The following is an 11,182-nucleotide window of genomic DNA, read 5'->3' as shown; positions in this document are numbered from 1 at the left end:
AGCAAGGCTGAAGGAGTGAATGAACGACAGGTTGAAAACCCACTGAGAAGTCTTGCTATTCAGATCTGAAAGAGACCTAGAGGATCATTAAACTCTATTCCTCTCTGCTGAGCCCCCAAGCATGAGAGGGTTTAAGCAAGCAGAAGAACTTATGGCATCTCTCTTTTGGTCCTACTTCAAGCCACTGTGGTTTCTCCCACCTCTCCTGCTTCTCAATATTTTGATGGGAAGGCATTTAACATCACCAGTACGCTTGCGTTGTAACTTGTAAATTAAACCAAACACTACTTCACCCAGAAGGGCAGGGTCGTGGTTTTCTTTAAACCCTATGAAATTTGGTCATCATGAAGACTACTCCTCATCCCAGATCTCTGCAGACAGCGAAGCTGAAATTTGAAGCAGTAAACTCTTCTATTTTGGGAACAATAGATGTGCAGTCAGGAAGAGCTGGGCGTCCTAAGGAGGAAACTGTATAGAGATGCTCCCTCTTAAGTCCACTCTTAGGAGCATTTGGATGCAAGGAAGATTAATAGAGATTAAGGGAAGAAGGTACAGGCACTTAGCCGATGACAAACTGCGCCCTCACCGCCGTGGAGAGAGCAGACTTTGGGCTGAAATGGTACTTATAGGAAATAAATTAAAACTCAGATGTTTTAGTCAGGAAGTCTCATTGAGATGCAACACGGTCTCATTATGGATTATTACATGGTGTCACCAGAAGAGGAACAGCATCTGAGGGAGACAAGGCACAGGCAAACATCAGTCCTGCTGTCTCTTCCTGTGAGACTACAGCCTCATCCAAGGCTGGTCCTCTCATCAGAAAAGACTTCTGGGTGACAGAGGAGACTGGGAGGGATTGATACTGAAACGGCAGCTGTTAGGGCCAAACCTTGAGGACTATGTATATGTATACAATGTATATGTATGTGGTGTATATGCATGTATGTGTGTATACATGTATATAATACTTGCTGAGTTATTCATTCACTCAGAAATGTTTATGGAATACTAGGAAGACAAAATAATAAGGAATTATCTTTTTCAAGGGGTCCCAAGAAGATAGATATGCTAGCAAACCACATTAGTGTGTGTGTGTGTGTGTGTGTGTGTGTGTGTGTGTGTGTGTGCGCGCGTGTACACAAATGTGCCCAAGTTTGACGGTGCACAAAGGGAGACTGGGGGCTTGAGGGAATCCTCAGGCTACAGGATGAAGAATTTGTCTATCAGGCAAGGCAGAGGTGGGGAACTGAGGAGGACTCCTACAGGGAGAAAAGCACTTCTGCAAAGTCTTTGTGAGAAATTCTGAATCCTGTATGAATGTCAGGGCAGCTGCTTTAATCATAGGTAAGGTACTTACTGGAGTCTCAGATTCCCTCTCTGTAAACAGAGCAAACTGCACAGTTGTAAGCAGTTAAAATTGACAGTACTGGCTAACAAGCAATCCCCCTGCTCCAAAGCGGAATTTAGATCATTGCCAGGTTGTAGGCATTCCTGTTATACTCCCTTTCCAGAGGAAGAAACTCAGAAGTGAGGTTCTAGAACTTTCCCCCCAAATTTTACAGGGTTAAAACAGTGGCAACATTGGGATTTGAACCCAGATACCTTGCCTCGAGTCTACATTAGCTCACGTCTTTGACTGCATGACATAGCCTGGGAACATAGGTGTTTGGTGGTCATGTGTGCAGTGAGTAGAAATGGGTCTGCAGCTGTAGGAGAGCATAAATTGTCAGGCGTGGTGGCTCATACCTTTAATCCCAGCACCTGGGAGGCAGAGGCAGGTAGTTCAAGACCAGCCTGGTCTACAGAGTGAGTTCCAGGACAGCCAAAGCTACAGAAGAGGCAACTTGCCAGGTCTGTGTTTAGATACTGTGGCCGCACCGGAAGGAGGAAGGAGAGATTGGTGAGACAGGAGGTATGATGACAACCTTGGTGGGAAGCAATGAGAATGACCTGGATGACAGCCTCCTCAGTGGTTAAGAGTGTGTACTGCTCTTGCAGAGGACCTGAGTTCAGTTCCCAGTACCCATGTCAGGTGACTTGAAATAGCCTGTTACCCCCCCCCTCTCTCTCCTTAAAGTTAGGCTTATGTAAACTGAGACGAGGGCAATAGGACAGAGAGGGGAAATTGTGTGTAAGAGACGTGTTAAGGACACAGGGTAGACTGGATTTAATGACTGGGATGAGGTATGGCACCACTACAAGTAGAGACAGAGAAACATAATTTAGGGGAAAGATGCACGTTTGAGCCTGGGGCCCTGGAGAGCCATTCGGGAATTCAGCAGGTGTTTTCATGTCTGGGTTTGGAGCACAGAACTGCCTGACCTGAGCCACACAGCCCATGCCAGTCAGATCCAGTCAGATCGAGTCAGATGCAGAAAGATAAATGAAACCTCTTATGTGAAAGGTAGATTCTATACATGCATGTTTACTTGAAAATTTGAGACCATTGGCAGAGACCATTGGCGGGGGGGGGGGAATGGAAGAGTGATGGGTGGTGACTATGGTCAGAGGATATGAATGACATCCTAATGAAGCCTGGCACAGCATTGCACAATGAATACCTTCTAATAAAATTTAGAAAGAATTGCCCCATAAGGGTGAAAGGAGAAAAACATCCCTGAGGCCAAGGGGATCCACCAGGATGGTGGATGAGGGAGAAACAGTGCAGCAGGCTGTCAGGGATGAGAGTACAGAACGGCATCCCACACAGAGCAGGGCCTCTGTAGTCAACGATGACCTGTTTGAAAGACACTCACCAGTGACCTAGGCAGCTAGGAAATCGTGAAGGGCAGGATCAGACCTGATGGGAAATCTTGTTCTTGTTGGGCAACAAGCCTGGGTTCTCATTTTCCTGTGTGACAAGTGCCCTGATTGGTGTTTAATCGGGACTGTGCACATAATTTAGTTATTAATCTTTATCTACAGCACAGTGTTTCAATTAAACTTTACTGTAAATTGTTGGTTCATAGGCTATTGCAAAATACACTTAATTTTCTTAAAGCTGACTTTACACCCACCATGCTTCTGAATATTCTGTTTCTCCCCACTTCTCCCAGTGGTGTTAACCCTGGGTCATAATTTTGTATAATACCTGTCTAAAACAGGAATGGGGAAGAGAGGCATAGGATTTATTAGCCCATGCACAGGGGTCTTCCAAGATGGAGCCACTCATAAGAGAGGGGGGCCTGGGTTTGAGACTGCAGGCTAGGGACCTGGCGGATGCTGGAGTTTATGTCTTCATCCAGGCCAAGGGCTGACCTGTTGCTTGGCCCACCTGTCCTTGGATTAGGGATCTTGTCTGTCTGCACTCCATTTGATTCCCAGAGTGGTCTAATTTGATAATCTGGCGGCAACCCCTTCCATCTTCCAAACTCCTCCCATGAATCAGCGTCCCGGATATAGCACAGTAGACTGACCAGGAATAGCCTCCTCTAACCCTTCAATTCTCCCTTCTGCTCCTGTTTCAGGGAAAGCTGCAATATCAGGAGAGCTTTGTTCCACTCCTCTGCCTGGAATGCTTTCCCACACTCCAGTTGGTCAACCCCAGTTGTTCAGAGGGCTTCCCCTCCAGCAGGCCTTCAGTAGGCGGGATGGTGCTATGGGCACCAGATCAGCATTTTGTTCAATCGGCTAGACTGTACTAGGAAACAAGGACCCCCCTGTTTTTCTGGAGGCCGCTTCTCCAGTGACTAGCATGGCATAAGCTTGGAAGTGTAGCTAGCTAGTCTATCTTAAGAGACTTGCATGGGGAAAGAGGTGGTAGAATTGTAACACCGGAACTGGGTTACTCGGCTGGGGATGCCGGGGTGGGGTGGGGTGGGGTGGGGATCAGAAGGGATATTCGAGCAGAGACCCAGTGTATCTCAGCAGTTTAGGACTTCTGGATTTCCAGAGTCCCCCCTCCCCCGCCAGAGAATAGAAAGATTGCGGGGTACAGCTACTCTGGGCAGAGGCAGGGGTAGTGGTCAGCAGTGCCTAAAGCGAGCCCACTCTCTTCCACTGTCCTCAGCAGGAGAGACTGGGGGCCCAGGGTTGGAAGACAGGGAAGTATAAAGACCCTCTGTGTTCCCCAGGGTCTCCTACCGCGGGGTAAGAGAGCTGGGAAGCCAGAGCTTAGTAGGGGGGTCATTCCGGGTTCCAGCTCAGGCTGCTGGCCTGGGTGACCTTGGGGTGTCCCTTTCCCTTCCCAGCCTCAGTGTTCCCGTGGGGACGCCGCATGTCCCCCAGGCGGGTGAGCTGGGCAAGGCCAGCGGAGGCAGGGCCTGGGTGGGAGCAGGACCGCCCACTGCGACGGCCCAGGACCTCCGGAGCCCGCGTGGGCGGTGCGTGGGGCTCCTCCCCCGGGGCGGGGGTCGCGGCGCCGGCAGCTGGTGGCCCCGCAGCTGCAGCCTCAGCACCTGCCGCCGCCAGACGGCGCGGGCGCAGCCGGGCCCGGCCTCACCCCCTTCGGGCTGCAGCGGCCGCTTGGGAGGCGGAGCCCGAGCCGAGCCCGAGCCGAGCCGCTGCCCGAGCCTGGCCCGCTACCGTGGCCGCCGCTGGGCGGGGCGCCCCAGCTACTGCTCCCGCCGGCTCCGCGTGCACGCGGGCGGCGCCTCCTCCTCAGGTAAGGGCGAGGCCCCCCACACCGCCGCAAAGTTTTGGGGAGGACCTGGGTCCCCACAACCCAGGCCTGCGTCTCTGGGAGCTGTTTCTCGGCTTCTTCCACGCCGCCCTCCACGCCGTGCTCCCGGGTGACCCGCACCGCTTCTCGTGTCGCCTCTCCCGGCGTCCGTGGCGTGGCCGCCGGCTTGCTTGGGACCTGCAATGGTTAACTCTGTGCATGGGATCCGTGTGCCTTAAGTTTTCGAGGTCTGCACGGTGTAGTTGTGGGAGGAGCGACCAGCCGCGAGGCAGACCTGGGTTCAGGTGCGGCCGCGGCCAGCGCCAACTTTCTTAGTGACCTCAGATGAGCCCTGCCTGTCCGGTCTCGACTGCCACACCTGGACCAGAGTGGGTTGAGCTGTTTGCCGGGACGATCGACTAAAGCGTCATGCTTGTATCGCTCTGTTTTGAGTGGAGGGGTGCCGGGAGAGTGTTTCAGCTCCAGAGCTCTTGGGGAGTGGAGAGAAATGTTGGAGAGCTGCAGAAGTCAGTATTGGGGGGAGGGGTGACGCCCCTAACCCGCAGCAGCCTTGACTGAGTTTAGGGATGGGTGTGGCGATAGACTCTGGAAATGGAGGAGCTCCAAGGGCTAGGTGTCCCGGGGCCATCCAGGCCGTGTGACCTTGGGTAAGTCCATGGGTTAGGACTGATTTTGGCGCCTCCAAGGCAGGGTGAAAAGTAGTGAGACGTTCATTGAGGTAGGTTACTCTAAACTCTACCGAAGGGGAGTCTCTGAGCTCTGCCTTGCAGGGTCAGTTTAGGTGGAGCCATTAAAACCATCAAGAATCTATCCAGCACTTACAAATTGGTGTTTGGAAAAATAAAGGAAGCATTTGGAGTTTGCTCTAGGAGTCTCAAAATAGACATGGCAAGGGTTGGTGAAAGCGCGCCTTGCCTCCTCCAGTGCATTGGCCCATCATAAAATATTCAACGGCATAATGATTTGTTTTCAAAGTGGCTTATAGATCAGGAAATGTTTCTGTTTGTGAGGCGGTTATTTTTTTTTTTTGCCAAAACCTCACAAAATTGAGGGAGGAAGATAATGCACTGTTGTAGAGCCCCGAAGGAGGCTAGTGGATGCTTATTTCCAGTCTGAGGGGAGGTTGAGATGTTTTACAATTCAGGACATGGAGGCTCACTCTAAATCAGGAATCCTCTGGTGGGTGTTGTGTGTATATGTACGTGGGGCTTCAGAGGCAGACAGTTCAGAAAGGACATGTCTTGACTTCCGGGATCGGTTAATTCTGATGTAGCCGGAGCAAAGTTGAGGACGAGATACCTGACCATGTGTTGTAGAAGGTGAGTTTTGTTCCTCTGTCCAATATCTTGTGCTGCAGTTAGTCTCTCCCCCAGTGAGACGTCTCATGGAAGCAATTTTGCTTGATTTCCTTCCTAGACATGCTGGTTTTAGGTTTCAAACCTTATGAAGTCAGAAGGCTGGGGAGAATGAGTTTTGTGACTGGGTGGGGTTGTGATACTTGTGTTTGCCTTTCCCAAGTGCTACTCTGAATTAGAGACAAATTTGTCCCTGCCCCCCCAGAGGCATTCAAACACAAGCTTGTCAACCCTTCTTCATCCTCTAGTGCTTGGTTCTGGAACACTCATTGGGGAAAGCTATGATGGGTTCTCCTCACTGCATGTTCTTGTGAGGAGAATAAACTTATACCGTGGGGTTTCTGGACTTCATCTCTTGGGACTTGTGCAAATTGACCGTGAATTCCAGCTGGGGAATTGGAGGAGCTGCCATCCAGGAAGGTAGAAGGAGGCAAGGATCTCAGCAGGGAGGTCATTTTCAAGGAAAGGAGTTGGCTGAGCATTGGCTAGCAAAGTTTAGGTCAGTAGGGAGCATGGAGTCCAGTGGAAGCACAGAGCAGGCAGAGCCCTCTGAGAGCCGAGGATAGGAAGACGTGCTTTGGTCTCCACTGGCTGTGGGATTTGGGTCCTCTGACTTTCTTGCGTAACTCATTTATCAAATGAAATTAAAGATAATTGTCAACGCACAAGATAGATCCTAGGTAGATGTGCCTAGCATGGTGTTTGTATATAACAGGCATTTGGTCAGCGTTGGTTCCCTCCATGGCGTGTTCATGGGCAGCAAGTTCAGCGTGTTGCTGTGCACTCGTGGGATATAAAAGTAGTGTCTTTGTCTTAGTTTCTGCGTTGACTTAGAACCTTTCTACCATGGTAGAGTCCTGTGACAGCGCGTTCATTCTCAGGGAACCTCCTGATCCCAGAGATGGGCACTTGTTATCTGATCTGATACGGTCCTGAGTAGCTTCCAGTGTCCTGTAAATACTAAAAGTGGTGGGGGTTACAGATGGGTTAAATCAGAAGCCTCAACCCTTGCCTCCCACAAGCTTATCACTGTGTGCTCAAGGACCCAGGCAGAAGGATTTGACAGCCAGTTATAAGTACGTCAACTTTGTCCATACATGCTGGGAACTGGGCCGCGGCTCCCTTCTGCTTTTGTGTAGGGTGCTGAACATTGACAGAGATCAGAGAAGAACGGGACAAATGGTGGGGAATAGCACTCGCCACTGTATTTCTCTGCTTAGCACAACAGTTACTATGCACCCCCCCCCCCGTTCATTCAGTAGTTATTCACAGGGTGGCTACCATGAGCCAGAGAATTATTCTAGGAAGACAAGAGGCAAGGTCTCTGCCTTGTTGAGGTTTATGTTCTGGTCTGAGAAACAGACTAAACAACAAAATACATACATAAGGCAGTTGCAGTTTATGCTGGGAAGGAAATACTTAGGGCAGTAGGAGAGAAAGTGAAGGATCATGGGAACATTAGGGATGCTTGTCTAGTCCCCAAAGGAGCTGGGAAGGGGCTGTGTTGAAGCTTCCTGGAAGAGAGTACAGATTGGGGCCACACTGCCTAGATTTGCCTATAGTCCTTACTCTACATATATTCTTCCTTTAGGTTCTCTAATATTTTAAAAAACTGTGTGTGTGTGCACACGCACAGTGTGGATATGAAGGTCAGGGGACAAGACAACTTGTGGGAGTTGGTTTTCTCCTTCCATCATGTGAATTGAACTCAGGCTGTAGGACTTGGTAGCAAGGAACATGTTTAGTCTGATTCATCTCAGCAGCTCCAGGTTATTTGATCTTCTGTGATTCCTCGTTTGCTCGCTAGAGTGAATGTTAAGGTTGTTGTGAGAATTAAATGTGTCGATACATATAGGGTAGATAGAGAGGGGGCTGGAATGGTGGCTCCCAAGGTAAAGGGACATGCTGTCCAGTCTGATGACCTGAGTTCAGTTTCCTGGGGCCCACAGGGTGGAAAGAGAGAAGCAGTTCCCAAAAGTTGTTGTTGACTGTCATGTGCATGCCATGATGCATTCACGTGTGTGTGTGTGTGTGTGCTTGTGTGTATGTGTGTGTGTGTGTGTGTGCTCTCCTGCAAATGCTTGCACATGAGCACTTACACACATACAAGTAAAATAAATTATATACGTATTAGGTCTATTTTATGTGTGTATTTTGCTTTCATGTCTGTATGTCTGGGTATCACGTGTGTATGCCTGGTGGCCCCAGAGGTCAGAAGAGGGCATTGAGTCCCCTGAACCTGGAATCATGGACGGCTGTGAGCCACCATGTGGATTCTGAGGACTGAACTCAGGTTCTCTGCAAGAGTAGCAAGTGCTCTTAACTGCTGAGCCATCTCCCTAACCACCAGTTTAAAAACCAACGAGCAAACAGACAAAAAGTGCTCCGTCTGAGTGCCCTGTAGTGATAAACACCAAATAGAAGAGGCTAAGGGAGTGTCCCAGGTAGAGGAACAGCATGTCCCAAGGCCTGGGGGTCTCGCTGTGTTCAGGAATGAGATGGGCTGTCTGCCCAGATGCTATTCCCAGTTACTGCGCACATTCTGCACTGAGATTTCCCGGCCTGCAGTGGAGAACCACGACAGGAGTTCGGAGAGGGATCAACAGGTTGCAGCCCTCACTGGAAGCTGCTGCTGCTGTGTTTGGGAGACCGCATGCTCGGGAGACATTCAGGATGCCTTGTCCCCTCTCTCTGTCTCCATTGCCTTTCCTCTCTCTCGCCCCCACTTCCTTTTCTCTTCACGCCCCACCCTCTGTCACCTTCCTCTGTTCCCTATTCGTCTTCCCCTTTCTTACTATAAGTTAGTTGTGCACCGATATATGAAGAGAAAGGGATTGAGTGCCTGGCAGTACCAACCCTGCTACCAAATCTGTCTCCCTGCCTCCTGGCCTCAGGATACTCATGGTCATTACTCCCTCTTTCTCCCAGGCTGGAGACTCCACAGCAGGGGGCAGGCGAACCTAGCACTTTGAGGATGATCACCTATGACCTTGTCCTTTTGACTGTTCTTCTTTCTTGTGGTCACTAGTCACCGCGCCCTGGCATTTAACTTCCAAAGTCTCTCCAACCTCCCACCGTTGCAGGCTCACTCTGGATAGCGGGCTTCTGCCGTTTCTTACTCAAGCGTGGCTCTGATCACATCCTGTCCTTTCTCATTGACCTCATGTGGTCTCGTGCTGGAAGTTCAGAGTCCTCGGCCTCATAGACAAGACACGCACCCTCCTCCTTCACCCCTGCCCTCCGTTCTTAGTCCCTCCCCCACAGCTAGGCCTTGGCCCTCTGAACTCATCTCCGCCTGGCATGTGCCTAGCCTGAGTGGTCTTGGCTACACTTGGTGAAGACCAAACTCAAGTCCTGCTTCCCCTTGGAAGCTGTCTTTCTAATTGCTGTGTCTAGGGCGCTCATCAACCCGTGATCTCCTCCGGCCCTTGCTACTGCTCATGGAGAAGCGGTTGCTTGAAAGGCTTTGTGTGCAGTTGCCTGTGCAGACAGAGACCAACCAGAAGGCCCCGGAGTGGCAGGTGTGGTGCCCCGCTTCTCCCCGCCCACCACGCCCTCCTTCCGCATGCCTAGTTCTAGTGCAAGCCCCATCATACTCTGGCTGCTCAAGATTGACATCAGAGGTGGTGTGCAGGAAGCCAGAAGCACACTCCTGCTGCACTAGGGCGGCGTGTGGTCCTCAGCTGAACTCACTCTAAATTAGGGCCTCATTCAGTGAGGAGTTGATGCTGCCTCAAATTTGAGGAATTTTGAATTTAGCTTTTTCAATGTGACCTATTTTAAATAAGCTATGCTGTGTGCGTTTGGACCTTCCAGCTTTGAACGATCATATTATAAAGAACATTCTTTCCAAAAATTTATTATTAGGGGAGGGGACTCAAATTACTGAGTTTTCCCAGCTAGCACCTTTACCCACTGAACCAGCTTGCCTGCCCATAAAAACCATTCTTTACTGTACCGAAAGACCTGATCCAGTAACCTTTCAGATATCATCTATGCCTGTGTGTCAGTGCCATCCAGAACACACAGTTTTGACGAATGCATGCTGTTGTATTGTTACTATAATCTAATGCGTCCACAATCTAGTCTAAGGCTCACGGAAGCAGCAGCAGCAGCAGCAGCAGCAGCAGCTTACGTTTGTTTGGGTAAGTGCAGATCCCTTTCTGCAGCTCTGCAAACAGGACGGTTTGTTTTGCTTTGTTTTTAGATTAACTCTCTGCCTGAGGGACAGTGAGAAGCCCTGTTTGGTGCTTTGCCAGTCGATATGGAGCAGGAGCTGTTATTTTCACTGATGGGACATGATGTTTTCACAGACTCATCTGATACTTGCAGTGATTAAAGATGGTGCTTCCAATCATCCCCTGAGCCAGCTGCCGAACGACGTGCGCCCTCAATGCTGCTTCTTTTGGAAGAAAGAGAACACACACACACACACACACACACACACACACACACACACACACACACACACACTCACTTCCCAGGCTAGACAAGAGGTGGCAGGAAATATGGAGATATGAAAGTGTATTCTTTTGACCTCTCTTGAGGAATGATCTGAGGACCCAGCAGATTCTGTAAAAGGGCAACATGGCAAATTTTCAAAATCCTGAACGGAGAGAGCTTCAGAGGAATTCATCCGGATGTAACAGCGCTCCTTTCTCTGAGATTTTTGACTTAAGAGAAGACAGATGTGCAGGCAGATGAAATGCTGTACTTCCTGTCCAGAATAAGGACCAGGTGTGGACTACAGACTCTTAATCTTCCCTACGACCCATCTCCCTCCAAAACACCCATCCCATGGCTAATTTATATATCAATATGTTAAATTGCCAAGTTACTTTGCTCTGTCCTTCGTTGTAAACACAGAATTCAGAAAGGTGAGCTGTAGCCAGACCACCTTGAATGCACATGAATTCATCTGAAAAGCTAAGCAGGGTCAGGCCTGATTAGAAGTAGGAAGAGAGATTTGAAGGATGCAAAAAAAAAAAAAAAAAAAAAGAGGGATGCTCTTTATTTCCTCTGAAGATAACTGAGTGTTTGCTCTCTCTGGTTTTCCTGGGAAAAGAACGTCAAACTCGGGCTGTGCGTGGCTCTCGGGCACCTGTGCAAGCGCTGTTTGTCGGCTGCTGGTCAGGTTGGAAAGTGATGTCTGCCTAGAGCTGCATTTCTGCCTTCTTCCCCTCTGGGGTCAAGAAATGGTGTTTTG

General features: G+C 49.8%; 1 protein-coding gene across 1 annotated transcript in view; it reads left to right on the top strand.

Moving 5' to 3' along the window:
* The first annotated feature begins 4,517 nt into the window (after positions 1–4,517).
* Frmpd1 (FERM and PDZ domain containing 1) overlaps positions 4,518–11,182 on the top strand; it is a 98,941-nt gene continuing 92,276 nt past the window's right edge. Inside the window, exon 1 of the mRNA XM_032891292.1 lies at positions 4,518–4,603. The gene's annotated coding sequence lies outside the window, so the exon portion shown is untranslated. The remainder of the gene's footprint in view (positions 4,604–11,182) is intronic.

The sequence above is a fragment of the Rattus rattus genome, chromosome 1 (genome assembly GCF_011064425.1).
Source record: "Rattus rattus isolate New Zealand chromosome 1, Rrattus_CSIRO_v1, whole genome shotgun sequence".
Lineage (NCBI taxonomy): Eukaryota > Metazoa > Chordata > Mammalia > Rodentia > Muridae > Rattus > Rattus rattus.
The sequence above is the reverse complement of the archived record's forward strand: the minus strand, read 5'-3'. Positions and strand labels throughout refer to the sequence as shown.